At 38.9% G+C, this 21,167-nt stretch overlaps 1 protein-coding gene across 2 annotated transcripts in view; it reads left to right on the top strand.

The window, feature by feature from the left end:
* The window catches only part of Cpe (carboxypeptidase E), a 112,313-nt gene that overhangs the window by 54,199 nt on the left and 36,947 nt on the right, over positions 1–21,167 (top strand). The gene's annotated exons all lie outside the window — the stretch shown is intronic.

The raw sequence follows: 21,167 nt of genomic DNA, 5'->3' as shown, positions 1-21,167 counted from the left end.
TGTAGGACATATCTACGGTTGCATAATATTCCATGATTTGCTTAATCATTTTGTGCAGTACAATTTCTAAATTAAAGAAAAAAAATGACACGGGCATTGGATAACAACACACAAAAATCTAATTTTTTTCCCCCTCTGGGCAGTCGATCCTCCAAAGAGATGCTGCCTTCTGTAGTCTGAACAGAGCTGCCTGTCCAAGATGCTGTATCTCCTAGGATGCTGTGAGAAGCATTTTGATGTATGAGTCACACAACAGAAATGGATACAGAACTTCCTTGTATTTTTCATGGGCTTTCCTCTAGCAATGGGGACAGGGATTTAGAATCTCCATCAATCTGAGTGTAGTTCAGTCTAAGGTACCCATAACTTGAGCATTTGATATTTGAATATAGTTTTCTTCTGGAAAAAAATTCATGTGCATTTGTATTTTATTCTATAATATAAAAATAATGTTTTATTACTTATTAGTCTTTACGTTCTTTTAAAGATTTTGCATGTTTAGGTTGTGTTTTCTTGCACTCTTTGTTCAGGTTTAAGTATTTCAATGTGAAAGCACTCAAAGAATTGACCTGCTGATCAAAGAAAAAAAGACTTACCTGTAATGGGAGATAATTTTCCCCTTGATATTACAACATAAAGAGAACCATCTCCCATATAAATGTATTGATCATATTATTGGTTTCCTGTATGTTCTGTAACAAATAACCATAAACCTGATGATTTTAAACAATAGAAGTTTATTTTCTACAGTTCTGTAGGTCCAAATGTGAAGTCGGTGTCATTGGTTTAAAATGAAGGTGTGCTCAGGGCTGCTGCCCCTCCAGAGGCTCTTAGGAATAATCCCTGCCTTCCTTCTTCCAGTGTCTGGTGGCTGCTAGTGCATTTTGGCTTGTGGTCACATCACTCCAACCTCTACCTGTGGGTTTGCTATCTTCTTCCTCCCTGCGTGTGTAGGCTCCCTCTCACAAAGAAACAGGTAGTTGCATTTAGGGCTCACCTGTTAATCCAGGATAATCTTCCCCTCTTAAGATCCTGAATTTGATCACATCTGTGAAGACCCTTTTGTGATTGTCATAGAAGGTGACATTCACAAGTTGCAGGGATAGGACATGGATATCTGTTGAGGAGTCATTGTTTTTTTTCCCAGCCTATAACACCAATATTTGCTTGCTCTTTCTCTTAACCCACCTTATCACTACATTATTTACCTATAGCTACATAACAAACCATCCGAAAGCAATGAGAAATTATTGACAGCTATGTCCCCAAACTCAGTGACTTAAAAACAGCAGTTGTTTGAGGTTTTCCATAATTCTTTCTGTCAGAAATTTGGGCTGGGCTTAGCTAGGTGATTCTTCTGCTAGTCCCACCTGCAGGGGCTTCATCTGGGAATGGCTGGTGGTGCCAGTTGTCACTTGGTTATGTATTAGCAGTGGGCCAGAGGGGACCACAAAAGGTGTGGACTCTAGAGGTATGATTCATCGGGGAAAATTAATTTAACAACTTTCTGCATCTCCTTTTTTAATACTTATGTCAATCCAAATTTATATAAAAACATTTCCAGAATAAGTACATTGGGCATATTCTTTTACAAATATATTTTAAAAATTACTAAACTTCTGTCATATACAGACACTTGAAGTTTATGTAGAATGGAAAAACACGGATAGTAGCAAAGAGTAACCATGAGAAATTTTAAGTCCTTGTTTATGCTGTGCTTGTGTTTTGGGTTATTTTTCATGCTGTATACATGACTGATAGATACGTAATATTGTGTGTCTAACAAGTAATCCCTTAGGAAGGCAGAACCTTGGTTGGCATGAGACAGTCATGATTGTGTTAGGATCATTCCGCAGGTAATTTCCATGAACCTCAGAGGGTTTTTGATTATTTGACAGCTGAATGAAAATACCAAAAAAGAAAAAAGAAAAGAAATAATACTGTTTGTTATCGTTACTGTATTCTTTAAAATGAATTGATTGAAGCCTTTTTTTTAATCAGTTTTTAATAGCTACCAAAATCACATAGCGTAGAGACAGTGTTCATTTCTTAAAAATTACTGCTTGTAAGTACCCATATGTGGCTAAATTGATTACATGTGTTGATTCATTTTTTGGAAGAAGTAATCTTAGTCATACTACAGAACTTTCTTGTTCTCTGAGAAAATGTCACTTTGGGAAATTTGCACAAAAAATTTTCAAAGTAAGTACAAAACAACAATGTGACAAAATAACACTTTTTTTTTAGGTTGACTTTCCAAATGTAAGTGCTTGTGTGGGATTTTAGAATGACATTTTTAGATATATTTTCCAAGATCCCATTTTAGTACTGTTTTGAAGATAACAGACTAGAAGTGTTTTTAATTAATATTCAACATTCATCATTTCTGGTGAAAATACCAAAGCAAGATTTTCTGAAATTTACAGTATAATGTATGGTAGAAATGGTGGGATTGTAAAAAATGTAGCTTTCATCTCATGTTGGAATGGAAAAAATGTAAAATAATATGAAAATTTATTTATATTTAACAACTGTCCTACAAAAGTCAAAAGAAAGGGATATATACTTTTCAGACTTACTGAGAGAGTAGGCTAAGGTAGTATATCAGAAAAAGCAAAAAGAACAATCAGAAAATGATTAAATATTTGGATTTGGTCAACACCAAGATTGACAGATGCTAGCACAATTCAAAGGACACTAATTATAGAATGGAGTATGCACAAGGCCTGAACTGCCATCTCATTGTTACTAACCCAGCATGTGCCGTTTATAGAAGAAACTGTCCTTGGTGGCTCATGACCAGCCCTATGCTCTTGCCTTTTCCAATAAGTCACACCCACATGGGTGGGGACTTGATTGCTGTAAAGATGGTACTTTAGCTCCTGGCCCCAGCTTCCTGCATGGCCTGTTCACTCTAGAATGGAGCCTGTACCCCATTGATGCCTTCTGCCAGCCTCTCCATTTTCTCCTCTCAGATCTTCTCCACATGGGACCTATAAGCCATGTTTTATGGACCTCCAGAAGCTGTGTGTTGATTTATCTCAACACCTACTGATTCTTGCTCTGGTAGGACTTCCCTGTCCTAATGTGATACCCTGGTTCCCACTGTCCACACCTACGAACACCACCTGGGTTGGTTCCAGCATTTGTTCCATAACAGTCTAGCTGTGGATTAGGTGTGTTGGTAATACAAAATCATACTTCCAAAAAGTGCTAAGCAGATTTTTTTTTCCTCCTGAGCACTTTACCACTAAACTAACTCCTCAGCCATTTTTATTTTATTTTGAGATAGTGTCTCAATAATAGTTGTCCAAGTTGTCCTTGAACTTGAGATACTCCTTCCTGCCTCAGCCTTCAGAGTAGCTGGGATTACAGGTGTGCTGCACTGCACCTGGCAGAACTACCTTTTTGGCTGAAAGAGGGAAGAGGAAGGTGAAAGAGTGAAGGAAACACTAAGTCAGGTACTTTCTACATATGATCTTATTTTAATGACTATAGCTCTCTTTGAAGCAGGTGTTAATATCTCCATTAAATGAGGATGCCTGGTTAGTAACAGGAGGAACATTTCTGACAAAGACATGATTTTTCTACGACAACGTACTGCTTCCTCACAAGTTTGCAACTTGTGAAATGGAAAGTTTTTTTTTTGGTCTATATTATGCAATGTTGGTGTCTGAAATTAAACACTGAAGGAACTTAGAATTTTTGGCAGTGATGTGTGAAAGCTGATTAGATTTTTGTTTGACTACGAAGACATTAAAATATGGTAAAGGGTAATAAAGATGCCAGAGAGTAATTAGAATGGTTAAATATATAAGGAAAGATCCAAAGGGAAAGAATAATATTGAAGGCTTTGCAGAATAAATGGAACACTGCCATCTGTTGCAGTGGCTGTAGAGTGCAGAGGTAACAGAGACAAGAGAGAGATGGATGTATTTGATGCAAAAACACCTCCCTTTCTGTTTCCCTTAAAACCCCATTAAAAAAGAAAATCATTACCAAATGAAATCAGTCAACATAAGACAAACCATGTTGAGTTATCAGACCAAAGAGAAAAAAGGTTGTGGAAGACAAGGGCAATTTCAAGACGTGTTTTAGGTGTGCAAAAACCCACAAGTGGTCTGGTGGAGGAATACTGGCTTGCTCCCATCCTGTTCACAGGGTTTTTTGTGAGCACAGCCAGGCTCCGGACATTGTGGTCGGCAAGAAGGTACAGCGTGAGGAGCAGAAAAGAACTGCAGAAATTTTGCAGAATCTTTAAGAAAACATTTTCAATAGAACAATTTAGAAAATGGGGTAAAAATGTGTGGTTTCTCACCCACACCCCTACCCCTGATGAATAGGTTCCAGATGAATTGTTCTTGTTTATCTTCCCATTCAGGGCCAGTCTCTTTAAACCCCTTCACTCTTCACTTGCACAGGGCTGAAGTGGCACCCATACCCTGCCTAGCCGCTTCTCTGGCTGTGTCCCACTCCTGCCCAAGCCATCACCAAGCCCCATTAGTTCTGCTTCTTAATTTTCCTCAGATCTGCCTGCTGCTGTCCATGACCCTGAGCACCCTCCTAGTGCAGGTCAACGGTGTCCCCTGCGAAGACTATCCCAATGCACACTGACTTCCTTTCCTGGTGACCCTCTTGTCCCCTCCTGCATTCTCCATATGGGACGTCAGCAAACCTTTTGAGTACAGGGCCAGATAATGTGCATTTCTGACGTTGCTGACCATACAGTCTCAGCTTCTCACCTCTGCCACGGGTAGAGGCAGCACCATAGCAGGAGCATAAACAAGCTGTGTCCTGGAACACTTTGTTCACACATCAGGCACAGTGGGACTGGTCGTTGCTAGGGAGCCCCGATCCTCACTGTAGCTTGTGATCCCTCTTCTATGCACATGGATCTTGCAAAGCCCCTGCTTAAAGCTAATTAATTGCTTCTCAGCTGCTCAAGGAAATACATTGGCAATGACTTGCTTCTTTATCCTGCTTATCTCCAGCCTTTCCCTCTCGCTCTCTGTGCGCCTGTCCTGTTGGCCTTATTTCATTCAGATCCTTAAAAGTTCCTTCCTGACTTAGGACCTTCACACAAGCTGTTCTCTTCTCCCTGGAAAACTTTACTTTCCAAACTCCCACTCTACCTTCTGTTCTCAGCCCAAATGTCACTTTCTCAGGGAAATCTTCCCTATCCTTCCCAACTAATTTAGGTTCCTTTTGTTATATTCATACTTTCCCCATAATGTCTATCTCCACTTTTAACTAAATAAATATTGGTGTGATTATTTGTTTAACATTTAGCTCCTTCCTAGACTGTGAACTCCCAGGGTCAGGGACCTGCCTGAGTTTCAAACTCTGAATTCAGTATCTAATCTAATGTCCTGTATGGTAGATACTTAGCAGCTGTTTGTTAAATAAATAAATTTGAATCTGTATCAAGGCGAAAGAGAGATGTAGCATTCGACTAGAAGGTGAAATAGAGAGGTAATATTCAACTAGACGCCATGGAAACACACGGGATTTTGCAAGAACTTTTAGGTTGAACCCATTTGATTGTGTCTTGACCTGCAAACAAGGCTGTTTCATACGCTTCAATGTAATTCTTTTTTTTTTTTTTTTGAGGGTAAAAGAAACTTATTTTCTCTTATTTCAATTACACTTCAATGCAGTTCTGAATATCATGGACTCTCTCTGTTGGTGGCTTACTTCCAGCATCTAGAGAACTGGGTGGAATGATGAACACTAATAGGGGGCCACCGTGCCCACCTGGCACAAGTTACATTGAATAGAGCACTGAATAACTTCTTGATGGCTGTGAGGTGCTGGAAGTGAGAAACAGGGCCGCTGCCAATGGTAAAGTAGTCAGAAAGAGGCGCTGAATGCACGGCAACCCGAGTCTTTGGAGCTAGTTGGCCAAAGCTGTAGGAAAAAGGTAGAGAGTGACAGTGTCAAGTAATTCACACAGCCTCAGTGAAATGAAAAGGCACCATGATTTTGCACAGGGATGGCTTTCTCAGGGATTTGAAATGCAAATGACTTTAAAGCTACTGGAAGAAAACACCTTGGAAAAGAACCCAGAGGAGAGAAGGAAGGAAGGAAGAAAGTTTGCGTTTTTAAGAGTAGATATGTAACAAAGTTACTAATGGATCCCGTTATGGGTTATTTAATTACAGAAAAAAATCATTATAAACATGATTTAAAATATTAACAATCCCTGAAAAGTTTGGAAAATAAGATAGAAAATTTTCCTTATAAAAATTGGGTATAAGTCTTAGCCAGAATTAGGAGGACCATGACTTCTTGGGTGCCTTTTTAGTTCTGTGATTTCATAAAAGGTATAGAAGGCAAACAAAAAACAATATTGCACACAAATTTGAACATGTTTTGTGTACTGTGTATGGTATTATGTGTACTGACACCTATTCACATTCTCATGTTCCTTGTATATTTAGACATCGCTCTTGGCATGTTAACGTAGAACCTTTGCCTTTGGTTCTTCACTTTCCTTCCTCTCTTGAATCAGTTTCAGTGAGGCTTTTGACCCTACTTCTCCTTTAAAGATGATCAAGAACATCCTGAGCGTCTTGTTAAAGGTGTAGTGAGTGGATTAGCAGTTGACCCTGTTGATCATTTCCTTCCTTCATAGAACATGTTTTTTACTTGTTGTTCAGAACTTGGTTTCCTCCTGGCTAATTCTCTGTTTGCCTTGTTTAATAGTTTCTCCTCAATTTAACAAACTCAAATATTTACAGACCCTGGACTCCGTCCTTGCGCCTCCTTTCCGGGGTTTGTACATGTTTTAGCTCAGTGACTTTTTAACTCATTTTGATCTCTGTGCACAAAAAACATATTTTATACCATTCCTTTTCCAGGGCACTCTGAATCTAGTCTTCCCAAAACAATCCACTTGGATCTCCTCCTTCTTTCCCTTTCCCTTTCTTCTTCTCTTCCCTTTTCTATGTCATTAAAATATCCTCTTCACATCTGCCAAATGAAATTTCACTTTCCACTTAGTAGGTCACAATTTGCAGTTGAAAAAAACAAACAAACCATTTTTCTAAGTGGTCTTATATAGTCTCACCGCTTTAGATGCCACTTTCATGCTGATGATACCTAGATATACACACAGTTTTCACTGCATGACAGTGTGGACCATAAAAATGACTGTGCACAGCAGAAACACACACTGTAATCTTTATAATCAATGGGGAAAAGCTATGATTCTCTCGTGATCTTTACAACGTTTTGCTAAAATATTGAAAAGCTCATACTCTTGTATGACTATGTTCCAATAAAACTTTATTTATAAAAATTGGGTGGCCAGCCCATGGATGAAGATATGCTGAACCCTGTTCTAGAATGTTCCAAAGACTTTTTGAAAGACTGGTTCTTGAATCATCTTAGGCATAGAAATTATGTTTTTACATAAACCTTTGGAACCAGAGAAAAAGCTTTCATAATCCTGTTCAGACTATCAGCCCTAAATTATTATTATTATTATTATTTTAGTTTTAGATGGATACAATATCTTTATTCTATTTTTATGTGGTGCTGAGGATTGGACTCACATGTGCTAGGCGAGCGCTCTACCACTTGAGCCATAACCCCGACCCCTATCAGCCCTAAATTTCACGGTCCTTTGGTTTTCTACATTGTTAACACATAGAGCATAAACCCATTTCTTTAATCTGTGTTAGTCCACCGAGAAGAGTTCTGGTTCTCCATCTCTGCTTAGAGTCTCTTCATATTATAATGGATACTATTAAGCCATTCTCCTGGCTTTTTGCCTTGAAGGAAAACCCTTGTGTTCTTTTGTTAAATTTCTTTTTGTCCAAACTAAAATAAACTCTGTGGCTTTTTCTGAATCCTAAATTCCCACAGTGTTCTTTGGTTTTGTCATCTTGGTTATGTAGTTATGTAAATAACTGGTTACACTTATTATCTGCCTATCATACATAGAAAGGATGCTTTGGTATAGAGTCAGAATAGATGCATTTTAGTTGTGTGGAAACATGACATTTTTGAGAGCAATGGTGTGGCACAGTAAGGCCAGTACTTTGGGATAGGAAGATCAAAATCTGGATTCTAGGATGACAGCTTGCCGGCCACGTGGTTTCATTTTTTTTCATGTTGGGTGAGACCATTTAATACCAGCTCTGTTCAATCGGAGGCTTGGGGAGAGGCCAGGTAACCATCAAATATGATGATATTTGTCAGAAACATTCTATAAGTTGAAGAGCATTATATGGATTTTTTCCTCTTACTTCCTTTAATCTATGTAAGCTATAGGCTTGATGTACAATAATTATGCACTATCTTTTATTTCTCTATAGTTTACGAGTGTCCTGAGAATTCCGACAAAACCAATTCAACTACTTTGCTCAATGTGAACAGCATTTGGGAAGGGGTATGCCCCTTGTTGTCGTGTGTGGGTAGTCAGTCCCATGTCACGGGCTGGATGACATGGTCCCCATTACAGCTGACTTCTGACCTTGCCTTCCAGAGGGGCTCCTCCTGTACCTGACTGGCTCCCCTGTGGTCTGTTCTCCAATTAAGTTTGTTCATCTGGCTGCCGATGGGACCTCAGAATAGTTGTTTCCTAAGCTGAGGATGAGGGCCACGCTCTGCTCCCAGCCCAGGCCCCCTGTCCATCTGTGCATAGAGGTCAGGGAGGAAGGCTGCTGAACCAGAGTCCCTCTAGAGCCACCATGGGTGCCTCTATTTTCAGGGCTCATGAAAGAGTCCACCTTGCCTTTGGGAATTTCATACCAGTATGTGGTTCTATCTTTAGAACTCTGCCCTCAAGCAGTTTTTCTTTAGGCCGGTGCATGATGCTTTTATTCTGCTTGAAATTCCCCTTGATGTTCGGTCTGTTACCTATGAAAACACATTTAGAGAATAGCTTGACGTTATTATTGGGCCGGAGTTTTTCGGAGTCCAGCCAATTTCCTATTTAGTCTATTTTAGAGATAGTCCAGTGAAAAAAAGATTTTAATAATTTATGTAATGGTCCTTTTTAAACCTCAACTAAAGTAGTGTTACAGAATTTAGGGATCTGAAAAAAGCCAGTCTATTTTTGGAGAAGTTATAATCTTCACTATTATCATTCTTTACTGATTTTTGAATTCAAAAATTGGTTATGGATATTCCAAGTGATTATTTAAATTGGACACTGTCTTAGAATTCTTGTAGCAAGTGACAGACATACCAAATCTAGAGAAAAAGGGAATGTCCTGATCATAGAAATGACAAGTCCTGGGACAGAATTAGCTTCAGGCATAGCTGGATCCAGAGTGAATGTGAGATTCTGAGGACTTCCTTTCTCAGAGGGGCATTTCTCCGAGAAGGATATGTTCTCATACAAGTTCCTACTTCAGAGTTATTGGTCTGGCTTCTGTCAGTCACATGTTTGTACCTGAGAGAGTAGATGTATTCAGAGAGATGGAAGGTGCTGGTCAGCGAGGCCTAGGGTCATAAGAACTGAGTGGAGGAAATCATGGTGCTTTTACTTAACAAGGAATTAATTCTGGTTAGAAAAAGCTTAAGATCTGTACTTTAGGTCCCATTTATATGATATTTTCAGGCATCTTTACTCAGGACCTAGATCCTATCTGCATCAGCTCTGTTCTGCCGGCCTCCCAGCACCTGGATCCAAGTGGGAGGATTAAATGGACACCATTTGGATCAAACACTTGTTAAATAATAATTCAGGCAGTCCGCTGGATCTGGAGATATAAAGATGAAGGGAGAGGCATAGTCATGGCTCTTGCGGCCATTATGTCTCATAAAGGACATATAAATCTGTAAATTCCAGACAACAGCACGTTTGCTAGGCTGTCTTCATGTGTTGGGGACTGTGGGAGGGAAGACAGACAGCCCATCTGGGAGCAAAGTGTAGGATGTGGAGAGAATTCAGAAAAGGTTTCCTGGAGGAGCTACCAATCGAGCTCCTCATCTCGAAGTACGAGGAAGTTTCTAGATGAAGAAAGAGGAGCAAGTTACCTTGGCAAAGCAACATCGTGAGCCTCATAGAGGATGAGGCAGAACTGCAAATCATTTAACATTGCTTGGGGGTGAAGAGTGAATCCAGAAGGGGCTGGAGGGGTGGGCAAGGGTGAGATGTTGGAAATCAACACCAAACCACCAAGCGTTTAGAATAAGTTGAGATACAAAGGGGCTTAGATTTCATCCTACAAGAAATAAGGAGATATTGAAGGGACTGCTTAGGGGATGCATATTTCAGAAAATTCATGGTGTTGACTGTAGACTGTGTGGAGGATGGAGGAGAGGATCTAATCATCCTTGGAGGTGGGAAGAGAGACACATTAGGAGACTGTTCTAACAGACCTGGTGAAGAAGATGAGAATGTATGGAAGGATGTTCAGAAAAGAACAGATGAGGGAAACATAGGCAAAGTTTGGTAACTGGAGTTGTTTCACAGATGAGTCCACAGGTTAGGAAGGCCATCCACATCTAGACAAAGCAGAGTGCAAGAGGCCCCAGAGGAAGGAGTAGGGAAACAACTGGGCATTTCCCCTTCTTTCTTTGAGGCACAGTTATGCTGGTCACATTTAGCCCCCTCTCTTGGTTCATTTCTTCAGCTCTGATTACTGAGCATCTTCTAGATGATTGTCACTGTGCTGAGTTCCCAATATAAAGACAGGAATCTCAACTCGTGGTGTCATGCAGCCTACAGGCTTGTAGGGGAGACAGAATGTGCAATTTCAAACATCATGGGTGTTACAAGTCCCCAAAGTCATTAAAAAAAAAGTTTTTCTAAAAAATAAAATTGTTCTAGTGCAGAAGAAAGGTCTATCCTGGCTTCAAGGCAAACCGTGTTAAGGATTGCAAAGGTTAATGCTAGGAGCTGTGACTGGGCAATATATGGGATGAATTTCAGATTTCTTGGGTAGAGTTTGTAATGGATTTTCAAAAAGTACTTGCTCAAAGGATGAGCACCAGTGGCCAAAGCAGAGATCCTCAGCTCTTAAAATCTAATTCAAGGACTGGTCTCTTTAATGCAGATTCGATGCAAGGGCTCCTGATTAATATGCATCCTGGTGTTTTAAGAGTGTTGTTTTCAGAAGTGTCTGATTTGCAGTCAAAAAGAGGCTTAAACCCTCAGAGAAGCTGGCTTTTACAGTTCTGACCTAGAAAAGAAATAGAAACACCTTCTATGCCAAATTCATTGAAGATGAGTTTTGTTTCATTTCATGTTTGAAAAAGCCCCAACCACAACAGCAACAAAACAAAAATAATAACAACATAAATAAATACCAGTTATCGGGTAATTCCCAAACGGTGGCCTGGGGTTGAGCCAACTTTAACATTTGGTAAGACAACAGAAAGATCATGGGACAGGGAAATAGATAAGGTAGAAGAAAATGTGAAAAAAAAAAAAAGCAGAATTAACTGAGGGAAGAATATCAGACCATGTCTTTGTTGTTTATCATTCTGATATATATAAGTCAACAGAAATTCATTTCCTAGTTAAATTGTTAGAAATAAATTATTCATGGGAGAGCCATCTGTGTTCTCGATTGCCAATTTATAAAAGGAACAATATGTTGCAGCAGAAGCCCAATGAAGCAGTTTTTTGGATGTGACTCATATCACTCTAAAGATTTACTTCATTTTCAAACATCTCATATCTCAGAGTGACAGGAGGCTTAGCTGCATTTCTAACTCATAAAAAATTCAGAGAAACTAATAATAAAAGGAGATCCAGCACCTAATGAGAGAATACATATGCATAGTTGCTGCTGTAAAATGTCTATATCTGAAAAGATTGGGGCAGTCTAATCTGATCAGAAAAGGGGAGTAGCTTACAGCAAAACTGAGAAAATGCCATTGTTTTAGATAAAAGAACATTGATGTGACAGGGACCAGTAGAATATTGAAAGGGTCAAACTGCTCCCAAGATCAGCTCATACACCCAGTGAACGAACAAAACACAATTCGCTTATTTGTGGAGTTTATTTCTCTGCTTTCTAGAAATGTTTGGGTTTTAATATCTAAGCGCAAAGACTAATAAGATCAATGAGGCGGGAGTGCCTTCAGATCTAATACCTTAGCTCATTTGTGTAATACAATCATTCTGTTTTGTATAGTGTCATGGAAGACTTCCACATCAGCCTTTCTTGCCTTCTTTGTTTTTCCCTGCTAAAAGCGGTTGTGGACAGGTGTGTTTGTTTTTCTGTTTTACTCTCTGTGTATCCTTTCCAAGGTTTCAATGTGTCTCCCAGGCTGTGAAGCCAGAAATGACTCATTATCAGGGAGACAGGAATAATGATGGTTTTGCAGTTAAACTTTAGCATCTCAAAAACTAACTCTGTCTGTAATCTAGAAGTTGGATCAGTTTGAGCTGAATCCTTCTTATAGTGCAGACACTGGCAAAATGGAAGTGCTACCAAGATGTCATTTACAGAGAGAAACAATCAAGCGTGTTTTGCAGAATCTCTCCTGTGACTGCCTAACCCCTTCCAAGCTATGGTTTCTGGACCAGGGATCTGATGTGCAGAGTTTGGAAAGTGATTTTATGATTCATACAATCACCATGGGAATGGATGAGTAAGCTTCTATAATTTATGTGCTTGAAGACTTAATATACTTCACAGTACCTCTTCCTCATCCCTTCCCAATTAAGGTCCCACAGCCCCTAATAAACAGCATCAATGCAGGGAGAATTCCAAGGAATGAGCTGGAGAATCTGCCTCTGTCTCTATTCCTCCAGTTTGGGAATATTTGCCTTGAGGGATTTTCCTCAACGCATGTTGAGTCCTTGATAGGCACTGGCTAATTAGCACTGGAAAATTCCTCTGAGATTTGGAACTTCTCCCTTGCCGAAGAAGCTGAAGTGCGTTCTCATGTACAGCATCCACAAATGTCAGTGTGACATAAATCTTAAAAATGCAGCTCTGACAACCTGATCTTAATAATAAAAGTATAAAATGCTGTTAAATCAAAGGAACTGCAGAATGTCCCTGGATGGAAAATGAATTGTCACAAAGGTGCATTTGGAGGGAAGCAAACTGTGGGGGGAACTTGAGTGCTGTAACTTCTCCTGACTTTGACTCTGGACCTCCATTTTTCTCTGTGTTGCTGGGTGACCACGTATGCCACTTTGCACAGGATGATGGCCCAGTTTATGACTATTTCCCAGTCTTAAAAAAAATTGAGAAGAAGAAAATTGTGCAGAAGGCTTGACTTGGTAGGGAATCTGATGAATAATGATTTTTTTAAGAGAGAGAGAGAGAGAGAGAGAGAGTTTTAATATTTATTTTTCAGTTTTCGGTGGACACAGCATCTTTATTTTATTTGTATGTGGTGCTGAGGATCGAACCCAGCCCCCCCGCGCATGCCAGGCGAGCGCGTTACTGCTTGAGCCACATCCCCAGCCCATGAAATTGTTTTAATGGCTCAAATAGCATAAAGAAACTTGGAGTACTGTGTATCTGAATTGGAACAACTTGAAGGGGTGGCTCACGTAGAACCCAAACTCCTAGGGAAGCCGGGTTAGCCACACTTGACAGACACTGGCTTTCCTGTGACACAGGGCATCGCAGTGACTCAGCTCCATTTTGGCATAGAATGAAGCCATGGTTGGAACGTTCTGTTGCAATTCACCTTTGGAGCAGAACCCAGTGGGACCTGACTTTTCAGGGTTCTGTCAAGCCAGGTCTCTGTAGGCTCACTCTATTTCCAAGTTGTCCCAGAACCAGTAATTATCATTTTTGGAGAGGGTATTTTCCCTAAGATCTTGTTTTCAGCTACTCTCAATTATTTATTCCATTATATTTAGGCTTTCCTTTACAGATTTTTTTTTTTAATTCTTTTGGTTCTGACGCCACTGGAAATTTTGGGTTTAATTTTCATCCCTAGCTAGAGGGCGTGAGTTATGGTTGAGGACATGTGGGCATCTTGACCAAACCAAAATGACCACTTGCTCCAAATGTTTTGTTGCTGCTCTAGATTGTGAATGCAGATACACTCAAAGCAACTTTTGTAAATGCTTCTTATCATGACTGATCGTCTCTTCTGCCAGTAAGGGAGTAGGAATCCATTCCATATTCCATAAAAAATAGCATATTTTGTATAAAAGGTAGTAGGAATACATTCCATACTTTGTAAATTCATGTTATTTAAATAGTGTTTTGGGTTTGGCAGAACATTTTTCCCCATTAGGGAAAGTTTCTTCCTACAGGAAAGCAATGAGTTTTTATACAATAGAACTGCAGCTCAAACTAGCATGTGCACGGTACTACTTTCCAGGTTTCCTTCTGAAATCTCTCAAACTTGTCTTCATGAGATGTAAATAAACTCAACACACAGGGAATTTATACAAAGGTACTAACTTCAGTTTCCAGATTGGAACAAAAAAGCACAAAGTGTTAGAACTCCATGACTCAATGTGGTAGCCACATACAGCGATTTAAATTTAAATTAATTGCAGTTATGTATAATTAAAAATCTGGTTCCTCCATTGCATCAGTCACATATCTAGTGCCTAACTGGCACTGCACTGGAGAGCACAGACCAGAAAACTGGTGCCACTGCAGAGAGCTCTACTGGACACTCATGGTGCTGAGACACTGGCAGACTTTGTATACAATGATTTCTATTCTCTGGGGAAAATGCAGTTGAGTTGACCTTTAATCTGTCTTTAATCCTGATTGTGCTAGTCAACAGAGGAATATGGGATGTCCTGTGTGTTCCTTTTGGGAAGAGCGGTGAAATCTCACAGTGGCATAGCTGTCCCAGTACTCAGAGCCAAGATCTAGGAGATGCTAAGGTTCATAACAGTAAGGTCTAAGTCTTCTTTGACCTTATCAGCCTCATTGGAACCTGGGGACCTGGCACAAAGTAGACACTCAACAAACACTTTAGTAAATGAATATGTGAAACAGCTCAGCAAAGACAGTTCAAGGGGCCTAACTATAAACACATAAGGCATCTCTTGGAGTAACTTTTTAGGGTTCCCTGGAACTTATGAGAAGGAGCAAGCAGTAGACATGAGAGATATCTTCTATGTCTAGAAGCCAGAACACAAAATGGGTCATTGAGTGTCTCCTCCTTTTTCTTCTTTTCCTTTACCTCTTCTCTGTCTTCCTTCCCTTATCCAACATCATATCAAATAGTTAATTTTATTGGGTGTTTATTAAATGCTAGCCACTCTTTTGAGTTGTTCTAACATATAATTTTATTTAATCCTCCAAACAGCTTTACTGTATTGGTTTGCTAGGGCTACCATAATAAAACATCACAGATTAGGTGGCTTAAATGACAGAAATTTATTTTTTAAAGTTCTGGAAGCTGGTAGTCCAAGGTCAAGGTGTTGGCAGGTTTGGTTTCTCCCAAGACCTCTCTCCTTCTCCTTCAAGGCTGCCTTCTCCTGGTGTCCTCACACAGTCTCACCCTGAGCACACACACTGCTGGTGTGTCTTTTGTGTTCAAGTTCCTCTTAAAAGGACTGAGTTAGGGCCAATCCTATCGGTTTCCTTTTAAATTACTCACCTTTTCAAAGAACTTACCTCCGAATGCAAGTCACATCCTTAGGTACTAGGATTAAAGATTTACTATGGTCTGAATGTTTGTGTTCTTCCAAAATTCATATGATGAAAACTGAATTACCAATGTGATGGTATTAGGAGGTGGGGCCTTCGAGGTGACTAGATCATGAGGGTGAAGTCCTCACAAATGAAATGAGTGCCATTGTAAAAGAGACTCCAGAAACCTGCCTTGATTATTCCTCTATGTGAGGAGGCAGCTAGAAGGCACCATCTCTGAACCAGAAATGAAGTCTTTACAAAACACTGAATCTGCCAGTGTCTTGTTCTTGGACATGTTGGCCTGTAGAACTGTGAGAAACAAATTTCGTTTTTTTTGTAAGCTATGTATCTTATATTTTGTTATAGCAGCCAAATGAGACTAAGACTGTCTTCAAAGTATGAATTTTGGGAGAATACAGTTCAGCTTATAACACCTATGAAGTATTATTATTAGTTACACCTTAGCATGAAATTGAGGCCCAGATGATAAATAACTTGCTCAGAGTCTCAGAGCTGATAAATGATGGAACATAAATAGAAATCCAACCTGTGTGACCTAGAGCTTGCATTTTTAAACACCTTGAAGAGGTATTGGATCTTCGTAAGTTGGCAATCCATGTGGGGTTGAACCAATTAGGAAAGAATAGAGCCATACTGAGGTGGAGCGCTGGGGTGCTGATGGCCAGGTCAGGAGGCTGGGTACTGCCACTGTAGTCACTGGCATCTATTGTTGGTCACACTTGTCAACTCCAGTTCCCCGAGTTCCTGCTACCTCAGCCGTATTCTCTCTCGGATCTTCATTTCCTTTCCCCAGTTTTATCTGGAGAAGGAAACTTCTGGTGAGTGATCCTTGGGCCATGGCAAAGTTCATTTCCCCCGGCCATCTGAATAAAGGATGGCTGTAGCAACCGGAGAACCCCAGTCCTCATTATTGGAAGCTGGGCAGCTTTCTCTACTTTGTTTTCTCTTAATAAAAAGAATAAAAAATTATTTTAACTTCTTCCTATGATGCCATTTCCATTCCTCTAATAGCATGTACATTTAATTTCCTCTTTATTTTTTCTCCTTAATTACGATTGGAACTATTCTATTTTAATGTTATTTCTATTTTGTTGGTGTTCTACATTTTTTTTTATGTTTTTAAAAATGTCAATTTTGGCCTTCAGCTTTTAAAATCTCTACTCCTACCTTCTTATGGTGGATTTTGGTATTTTCCTTGGATTTGAAAAGGTGTCATGACCAAAAAAAAAAAAAAATAGCAGCTTTTAAAAATAGTAGCAATAACAAGTTAGATATAGAAGTGGGAAAATGTTCCTTTCACAATTGTATACCCAGGAATAGATTTAACACAAAAGGTGAAACTCCCATGTGAAAGAAGATGTACTTTGTTGACAGAATTTTAATAAATGGAAATTGAATTCACAGGAGGGCTTATCATGAAAATAGCATTTTTTTTCTAAAATTATTATGTTAATTTAATGAAATCCCAATCTTATATTTTTTTTAATGAAAAAATTAATTGCATGTTTATTTGAAATTTATAACTGTGTCAGTTTTAGAGACAATCTTAGGGAAAATATTTAGAGTGGAATACTAGTCCTATCCTCTATTTCTATGTACTGCTAAGATTCTTTTATCAAAATAGCTGGTATAAAGTTTAGGAAGAAGCAAGTATAATAGTAGAATAAGGTCTAGAAATAGATTAAAGTATATATGGAAATCTAATTTATGATAAAGGTAGAATTTAAATTTAGAGGAAACATAATGTTGGTATAATTGGCTTCCAGTCGGAATAAGACAAAGTGAAGCTACCACTTCACACGTGCATGAATATGGAATAAAGATGTGAATGTAAAAATTAAAATATAAGATAATAGGAGAAAAAATTTTATTGTATTTATTTAACTTTTCTTAAAAAACAGCCAGGCTCAGTGGCGTACACCTGTAATCTCAGTAGCTCGGGAGGCTGAGGCAGGAGGATTGTGAGTTCAAAGCCAGCCTCAGCAAAAGCGAGGCACTAAGCAACTGAGTGAGACCCTATTTCTGAATAAAAAAATACAAAATAGGGCTGAGGATGTGGCTCAGTGGTTAATTCCCCTGAGTTCAACCCCTAGTCCCCCCCGCCCCCCCNAAAAAAAAAAAAAAAAAAAAAAAAAAAAAAACAGAACAGGAAAAATCTTGATGCTACTTAAGAAAACAGATGGTTTTAATTTTAAAAAATTATGAATTTCTATGTTGAAAAATGCATGGAAAAAGTAAAAAATATAAAAGCTTTGAGTGAGAAAATATTTGCCAAACTGCATGACAAACAAAAGTTCAATGTACTTAACATGGAATGAGATTTTATAAAACACTAAGAAAAATAAAAAAAAAAACAACATGATAGGCAAGGCTTGAGATTTGGCAAGATGTATTTGATGGAATGCAGATGAGCTTTAGAGCGCTAGTCAGGGGATTTCTGCATTTCTGTAAACTGGAATTTGGATAGTCAGGGAAAGCCAGAATGGAAAGAGGCGAGCACTTAAAACTTAATTAATGAGGCAAAGAAAGAAGTCAGTTAAGTGCTTTGGCTGTGCAGCCAAACCGTGGGGTGTCTAATCCCATGACCACTTTCAGTAAACTCTGGTAAAGGGAAAGCAAAGCTCTAAGTGTCCCTTATTTCCTTATTTATAAAATGTAGATGAAAAGAGTTCCTCACCCATAGAGGTGTGTGTGTGTGTGTGTGTGTGTGTGTGTGTGTGTGTATTGTATGTGTGTGTAATGAGTTCACTCATAGAGGCTCTTGGGATAGCGCCTGCCCCAGGGTAAGCCCAAGTACACACAGGTCATTACTATTATGACACCATCCCTCAGAGTCTAGATCCAAGACGATGGTTTACTTTGTCAAGATTGTTCCATGTGCACCACTGTTGCAGTAATACCTGCATATATTTACACCATGAGTTTAAAGAAGGGTCAGATGAATTAGAGGCTCAGAAACATTTGAATGCTGACATGCATATTTTAGGAGGGACCCAATTCTTTTGTGACTCCAGTTGATTTCCATGACTGTCTCTGTTGCTTTATGAGGCATGTCTTTTTATCTTGTGGATGTGGTGGAGATAAGAGATCCATAAACTGGAGAAGTGAGCATTGAAAATAGGGTGATAGACCTGAAGAAAATGACGGTATTTCCTACCTTCCAAGTTGAGATGTGTGCTGAGTACATCTATGTAGATATCAAACTATCCAAATAAAGATTCCTAAATAGCTTTAAAAAAGAATCATGAACTTATTAGCAAAAACAATCATGAGGGTCAATATAAAATTCTATGTTGATGTTTTAAGATAGTATGTAATGTTTACTTGGGGGGAAACATGAAATCAAAGATTATTAGTTAATATTTAGTAACTGTTTTTCTTCATTGAAGCCAGGGGGTTTAATTTTTAGCAAAGCATTTCAATATTATTTTTAGTTTTGAATGCTTTATAGGATTTATCTTTAACATTAAAGGATCTCCAAGGGAAGGGACAGGTAAAATGCTAATACAAACTAATAAAAACATTATAGCATCACAAATCTCAAGTCTTTATTGGGGGAACTATGAATCTGCTTAGTTATCTACTTGACATTGTAAGAGATTTTGTCCTTAGTTTTAATATTCACTCCTCTTTTGCTGGGAAAATAAATTCTCTAAAGATCTTACTGTTGTCCCCAAAGAAATAAATAAAAGAAAAGCAGAAGATGGATGAGATTGAATGGGAGGTAAAATTAGAATAGTTGCAATTGGTAAAAGCCTTTCAAGTACTTTATTGAGAGAATCATAAACAAAATATGTTAGTCTGTCTCCTATAAGGATCCATGATCACTCATGATTTATTCACAAAGACATTAAAAATGTAAAACCATGCATAATTATTTAATGTATATTTAAAATTTAAATATTGAATTTAAAATGGAGAAGAGCAATACACTTGCCTGTAGTGTGGATAGTTTTGATGCATTATGGGGTTATGTCAGTATGCACTATACTGCATCTAATGTTGGATTTAATATACATTAGCAGATACTTACTTTTTGATTATGGAGGTTAGCACTTACAGTGAGTCTTAGATTTGAGGCCATGTAGTGACCTCTAAAATTGTACCTTTGGGTAATGGTTAGAGTAGCCAAAAATAAGTAAATGCACTTGAGTTTTTAAAGTTTGTGTGTTTCCCACTGTTTAAAAGTCAGTATCTCTTGCCCCAACTCTTGATTTTTGGAATTTTCAAATAGCCTTTCTATACTCAAGAGCAATCCACAGGCCTGCAGCATACTATGGTCCACAGATTAGCAGCCTGGTTCCCTTGGGCTCTTATTAGAATTGCAGGCCCCATTCCCCATCTGCTGAATTGGAATCCACATTTTAATAGTATCTTCAGGGCATTCATGTGCACATCCAAGTGGGAGAAGGCCGGCCATATGGGATGGATCAAGACCAGGCTAAGATTATTGTCTATATTCCTGGAAGGATTAATTTTCCAAACTCACTTAGGGTGGCTAGCTTTTTTAAAGATCCCAGGGACTCCTCATATTCCCGGTGGAAGTTTATTTCTTTGTGTCTCTGGTAGGGAAGATTGCCCATATCATTATCCACAGTGTGAGTCATGGGCACTATCATTTCCATTTATTGGTTACTCACTGGTTGTAGGTCATGGTGCAGAATGTCTCATCTATATCTTATTTAATCCCCTTAACAATTCAACAGAAGAGGTTTTAATAAATTAATTTGTTGAAAAGAAAACTAGGATAATAGAAAGAGGTTCTTATTCAAGATTAGATATATAATGTTAGAGCAGAAATTCGAAGCCAAGTCTGTCTCACAGAAGTCTGTGCTTCCCTGATGCTTTGTTCTACTTGCAGGAAATAAGGGGATAAAGGAGACTCCCATTTGTCTGGGATTAGAAAACAAACCTATATCTTAGTTGTGTGTTGATATTTATGGTGGCTGTGATGTGTCTATTTCTTGATTCTGTCTTGCAAATGTCTAGTATAAAGTTCCCTAAATAAGTAAAATCTTTATCAAAATTTGTGATTTTTTTATTACAAATGTGTTTGTGGGGGAGAGAATTCATAATTTTGTTTAAGTCAAACTTTTACAAAAGGTCATGACCCACAAATTGTTTGAACCATCACCCAACTCATCCCATATCCCAGTGACCCTCAGCTGTTGGAATTCCCACTTGTCTGCTGCCGTCACTACACACCCAACCGTTATTAGACTTTCCTGGTGCCTCCCTCCCAAATCATTCCTTTTCAATCCCAGCAGGACATCACAATCACCTGTAGACCTTTTATAGAATACAGATCCTCGGGCTCCTTCTGGGACCTTCTGAACTTGATCGTTGCGAATGGAGCTCCGAAAGCTGCATGTGTAAGTAGCTCCATAAGTTCTTTTCACTTGGAGTGCTGTAAGTCAGCACAATTTTCTTTACAAATTTTGAACAAAAGAGGATGCTTCGTGCCTGCCCTGATGTGGAATGATCTCTTGGAGAGAGGCCCAGGGTAGGCCCAGCACTTCCATGGGGAACTCATGGCCAGCCAAGTGCTGATGTATGAAAACTGGTCTATGTTCAACATTGCAAGACTTTAATTACCATGTTGGAAAAATA

Source organism: Marmota marmota, unplaced genomic scaffold (genome assembly GCF_001458135.2).
Source record: "Marmota marmota marmota unplaced genomic scaffold, marMar, whole genome shotgun sequence".
NCBI lineage: Eukaryota > Metazoa > Chordata > Mammalia > Rodentia > Sciuridae > Marmota > Marmota marmota.
The sequence above is the reverse complement of the archived record's forward strand: the minus strand, read 5'-3'. Positions and strand labels throughout refer to the sequence as shown.